Below are 5,401 nucleotides of genomic sequence, written 5' to 3'. Positions count from 1 at the left end.
AAGATGACATTTTGAGTAGTTTTAATTTTCTTCATTTAATTTGTCTACGTTTTCTAAATATTTTCTGGAAACCATGTATTTTGTTTGTAGTAAGTGGGGAATCTATTTATATGAAAAAAAACTCATTCTTTCTTATTTGATATTTTTAGTAGCTGATAGCTTTGTGTGATAAAATAAAGATACTTGGTTATTTTCCCTATGGAACATATTTTTTTACCCAGAATGCTCTCGCTGCCATATACCCCCATACTTACCTACAGAAGATGTACATACCCTTCAATACCCAATTTGAGCCCACCTTCCCTAAGAAATATTCCCTTGTGACATTAGTGAGAATTCATTCTCATTTTCAAAGCACCTGTAGTGATAGCAATAATAATAATACCTAATGTTATTTAGGTGTAACAAGCGCTGTAACAAGCACTAAGATTAGCACATCATTTTGTCTCCTAAAAAATCATAATTTTCCACCTCTCAAGCTTGGTGTTTGGTCAGTGGGGATCCATAGGGGTTCAACATGTGTATGGAGAAGTGTTATTTCTATTTGGGGCCCATCCACCCTGGCCACGGCATGGTGTTCATCCACAACGATTGCAAGGTGTTCAGATTTTGTAAATCTAAATGTCATTAAAACTTTAAAAAGAAGCGCAATTCTCGCAAGGTCATGTGGACTACAGCATTCCAGAAAGCAGCTGGTGAAAAGCTTACAGTGGATAATTCATTTAAATACGAAAAATGTAGAAATGAACCTATCAAATACCAGTGAGAGCTATGGAATAAAACTATTGATGCAATGAAGAGAGTTGAAGAGATCAAACAGAAGCGCCAAGCTACCTTTACGATGAACAGATTGAAGAAAAATAGAGCTACAGAAAGTTCAGGATATATCAAAGAAGTCAAGCAAAACATCCATCTTATTGGTGCCCCTCTGGCAGGCAAAGAAAGCAGCTGGAAGAGAAAATGGTACAGCAATGACAACAGGATGTGGACATGGAAGATGCTTCTTAAAAATCTCACTGTAACTATTTCTATATGTACACTTGAAAATGTCCTTTGGAGATTTGGAACTGCTAAATTATTGGTTTTTTTTTTTTTTACATAAGGTCACTTAAATGAAAAGTGATTAAAATATATATTTCCTACATTACCATCTACAAAACATCAGTTATTACAAATGTTAGATTGCATCTCAATGTTAAATCTTCACTGACAGATGTAGTTATGTAAATCATGAAAATTCTGTTTATAACTATAAAAGTGAATTGTGGGCGTAAAATGGTCATGCCATTTGGATAATGTCAGAAGGCAGCATTTATACAGTAACTAATGACAAAAATTCATGGCTAGCGAGATATAAAATAAAATATTCTTTGCAGTAAAATATTTCATTATTAATGTTATAGAATCAGGGGGATACAAGGAACCAACAATCTGTATGACAGAGTTGAATATCTTTTATTTTGACTTCAGCGTTTCCTGTTTTGGTTTATTGGCATCTTAGAACAGCATAATGGCATTGTTTGATGGGGCCTCATTATACTGGACTGTTTTGACCTGGTTACCTGGTTTAGCCATTCTGCTAGGTAATTGTGGATGTTGTAAATGAGAGCTGAATAGTCTCTGCCTGAAATGGCACTATACCCTATAATTTCCACTTTGGAGAATACTCAGTTCTAACTTGTGATTCCTAGTAGAACAGACTTCATTTTTCTAGCCTAGCAATGACTGAGAAGCAGAGGAATCCCAGTGCCTTTTAAAATGCATTGTGTGGTTTTCTTTTAAAAAGCTTCTAATTGTTTTTTGGAAAGTAGAATTTATGAGTAGAACATCTGTTCATTATTTGCAGGTAAAATAAAACCATTTTCAAAGTAAAAAAAAATTACACATTTAAGTAGATGTTAGCATCCCCATTATATAGATGAGGAAAACAAGGGAGTGACACAAAATACCTTGAATTGTAAAACAAGGTTACAATCTAGGTCTATTTGCTTCAGACTGCATGTCCCTGTATTACCACCTGTATCTTGCAGGGCTCTGAATATTGCTACGCTGGCTTTCTTTCTGTCACAGACGTTTAAACCCATCTTTGGCAGGACAACATTTTTGAAATATTAATTTTTTCCCTTCTGCTCATATTTCCCACTCCATTTGCAGAGATACTAGGTCCTGAACTCCTTGCCACTGGGGAAAGATATGATAGATCCAAAAGTAGAACATAGCTGAGGAGACTCTTCTGATAGACTGGACATTCTGTGAACTCCAGGACTGATAGGATATTTGGGACAGGCTTCATTAAATAGAGCAGGTCTTCTCTTCATTAGCAACCCCATCTTTCCACTCACCCACTCTTTAAAAGGGAAAGCGGGAAGAAGGAAGGCCAGAAGAGAAGCAGGGAGACCAGTGACCTAGATGGCTATCCAAGAGAGGAACCCTTTATCCCAGTTCCCAGGTTTGAGTTGGAGAGAGTGAATGCTTTGGGTACATAAGGAAGTAGACATGGATCCTAGAGAGTTTCGGAAAAATTACTGTGCCTCAGAGTGTCATGAAAACCTCAATTACAGCACTGAAGGAGAGGTAGACTTTGGTTCTGAAGGGACCAGAAAAGAAGGAGCTTCTCAGAGGCGATCAACAATGTAACCATTACCATCCCTTGGGTTGTACAACTGGGGAAACTCCCTGGCCTGGTACCAGGAGGGAGGTATGGAATGCTGCCCCTGAACCCTTGTGTTAGTCTATTCTCATGCTGCTAATAAAGACATACCTGAGACTGGGAAATTTATGAAGGAAAGAGGTTTAATTTACTCACAGTTCCACATGGCTAGGGAGGCCTCACAATCATGGCAGAAGGCAAAGGAGGAGCAAAGTCACATCTTACATGGTGGCAGGCAAGAAAGCTTGAACAGGGGAACTCCCATTTATAAAACCATCAGATCTCATGAGACTTATTCACTACCGCAAGAACAGTATGGGGGAAACCACCCCATAATTCAATTATCTTCCACCTGGCCCCATCCTTGACATGTGGGGATTATTACAATTCAAGGTGAGATTTGGGTGGAGACACAGCCAAATCATATCAACCCTGTTTTCTGAACACCACTAAAATTTAACGTTGTTATATATGATCCAGGATTTAATCTAGTATAGTGGGAGTACAGGTGAAACAAAAATTTATAATTCTTGTATCTGAATGATGAATTCAAGGCTATTTTGGCATATTTGTAAAGTTTTTCATAATTAAAAATTTAATTTTAAAATTTCTGTCTTTAATAATATCCCAAAGGTCTTAGAAGACACCAGCAATTTAGTTTCTTTCCAACTGCAATGACCTTGGGCATGACTGGCCCAAACTGGATGAGTTGAACCAGGCCATCTGCATTCTTTAGGAAGAATAGATCAATGCATAGATCAATCTATGCCAGCATAGATCAATGCAAGACTAATGATGGAGCAATGAATGTCTCATTGATACCTGCAACATACTGATATTGCTTCCCCTTTCTCTTTCATCCTGTGCTTTAGGCCTTACTACATAAAGCCCCTGGAACTTATTGTTAAATAGGTACATGAGATATACAGTAAAATCATCAATGGATTTTATCAAGGAAGAAGCTGAAACTACAAAAAATCCAAATACCTGGCCCAGATAAGACAGCAACAGGGAACAAGTCCAGAGTTTTAACCTAGTTTTTGTCACAAAAGTCTTTACTCTTTCTTGTATACCATACTCACTCTCTAGCTCCTTAAGTTTAGGGACTTTGTTTTAACAAATCTTTGTATATCCCGCAGTCTAGAAATAGAAACCCAGAGTCAAGGTCCTGAATTTTAACCAGTTGCTTGGAGAAATCACATGACCTCTACAGGCCTCATATACTTTATTGATGGCTAGATAATAATAGTTAACATTTATGGACTACTTTATGGTAGACATTATTAAACACATTATATACATTAACTTAATTAACTCTCATGTCACCCTATACCTATGTAATCCTATAATTAAATCATTTATATAGAAAAAGAATAAAAGACTGAGGGAGATGAATTGTTTGGGCAGGTTCATAGAGCTGAAATTGTGGGATCATGAATCAAAGCAGGCTCTCTGACTGCATTCCAAAGCATGAACCCTTAACTACTTAGTGTCTATACAGCCTTCTATATGAGAGTTCCATGGTCTCTTCCAGCTCTACAGTCTATGACCCTGTATAACTGCAGACTTTCTCATGTTGAAGAATCTTTTGGATTCCCTAACTTCCCTTATAGAAGCGTTTCCCTGTAATTATTTTTAAAAAATCAAGTTGAAGTTCAGAATCCCCTACAGTTAGGATAACTCTCCACAAGTTCACCCTTAATGCTGCTCTTACATGTTTATCCTATTATTCCATAGTTCCTTTTAGCACAGTTTACTGTCTTCAAATGATTTACACAAGCCAAGCTTATGTGTACCAGGAATTTACCTCCACCCTTTAAAAAAATGTAATGTCTCTTCTTCTGAAATTCCTTTTTACCCCAAACCTTCTTTTATCTATGGCAGACACGCCAGAAACACTTACTTCCAGGTACAGCTTGTACTAATCCACCCAGGAGCTGATCTACAGGGCACTGTGTCAGTGCTATGTGTCCTGCTCCCTGGAATGCCCAGAGATACAAACGAGGGTGCTGCTGGTGGGTTGCTGTTCTTGTGCCATGATGATTCCCTTCACTCTTTCTGGAGAAGCACATGAGAGCATGACCTCCGCAGACTGACTGACTAAGCCCAGCCATGGTCATGCCACACAGTAGCTGAGAGACCCTTGGCAAGTTATAAAACTTCTCTGGGCCTCATATATAAAGCAGGTATAATAATAGTTCCTTCATAAGATTTGTGTGAAGATTCAATGAGTTAATACACACAGAGCTTTTTAAAGAATTCCTGGTACATTGTAAGTGCTTAGAAACTATATCTATTATAAGGCCATCTAACTCCTTGGGTACCAGCCTTCTGTGAACACTTTACTAGGCTAAAAGCCTGTTTCCAAAACACATGGCAAGAGACAGTATATACCACGATGGTTAGGAGTAGAGTCTTTAGAGTCAAAAAGACCTAGATTCACATTCCAACTCTTTGCTTGCGAGTTGTGTGAATTTGGGCAAGCACACCTCTCTGAGGCTGTTTCCTCACTGTAGAATGAAGATAATAATATTATCTTTCCAGGGTGGACATGATGATGAGAAAGAATAATATATAGGGTACTTAGCCCAGATTCCCTATGAATTAGAGCCTGAGACAAGCTTGTATACTAACAATTTATTGGAGGATACAATCCCAGGACAGAGAAAGTAAAGAAAAAGGATAAATGGGGAAAAGAAGGAGGGAAGGAAAATATAGATGGTGTGTAATCAATGTGGCCATAGCTTCAGG

The 5,401-nt window shown here is 37.9% G+C and overlaps 1 pseudogene; it reads left to right on the top strand.

The window, feature by feature from the left end:
* Nucleotides 1–517: 517 nt before the first annotated feature.
* On the top strand, nucleotides 518–1,008 carry LOC129010467 (probable ribosome biogenesis protein RLP24; annotated as a pseudogene).
* Nucleotides 1,009–5,401: the final 4,393 nt, after the last annotated feature.

This window comes from Pongo pygmaeus, chromosome 10 (assembly GCF_028885625.2).
Source record: "Pongo pygmaeus isolate AG05252 chromosome 10, NHGRI_mPonPyg2-v2.0_pri, whole genome shotgun sequence".
NCBI classification, from domain to species: domain Eukaryota; kingdom Metazoa; phylum Chordata; class Mammalia; order Primates; family Hominidae; genus Pongo; species Pongo pygmaeus.
Note: the sequence above shows the minus strand (reverse complement) of the source record. Positions and strands in the feature narration are given on the sequence as shown.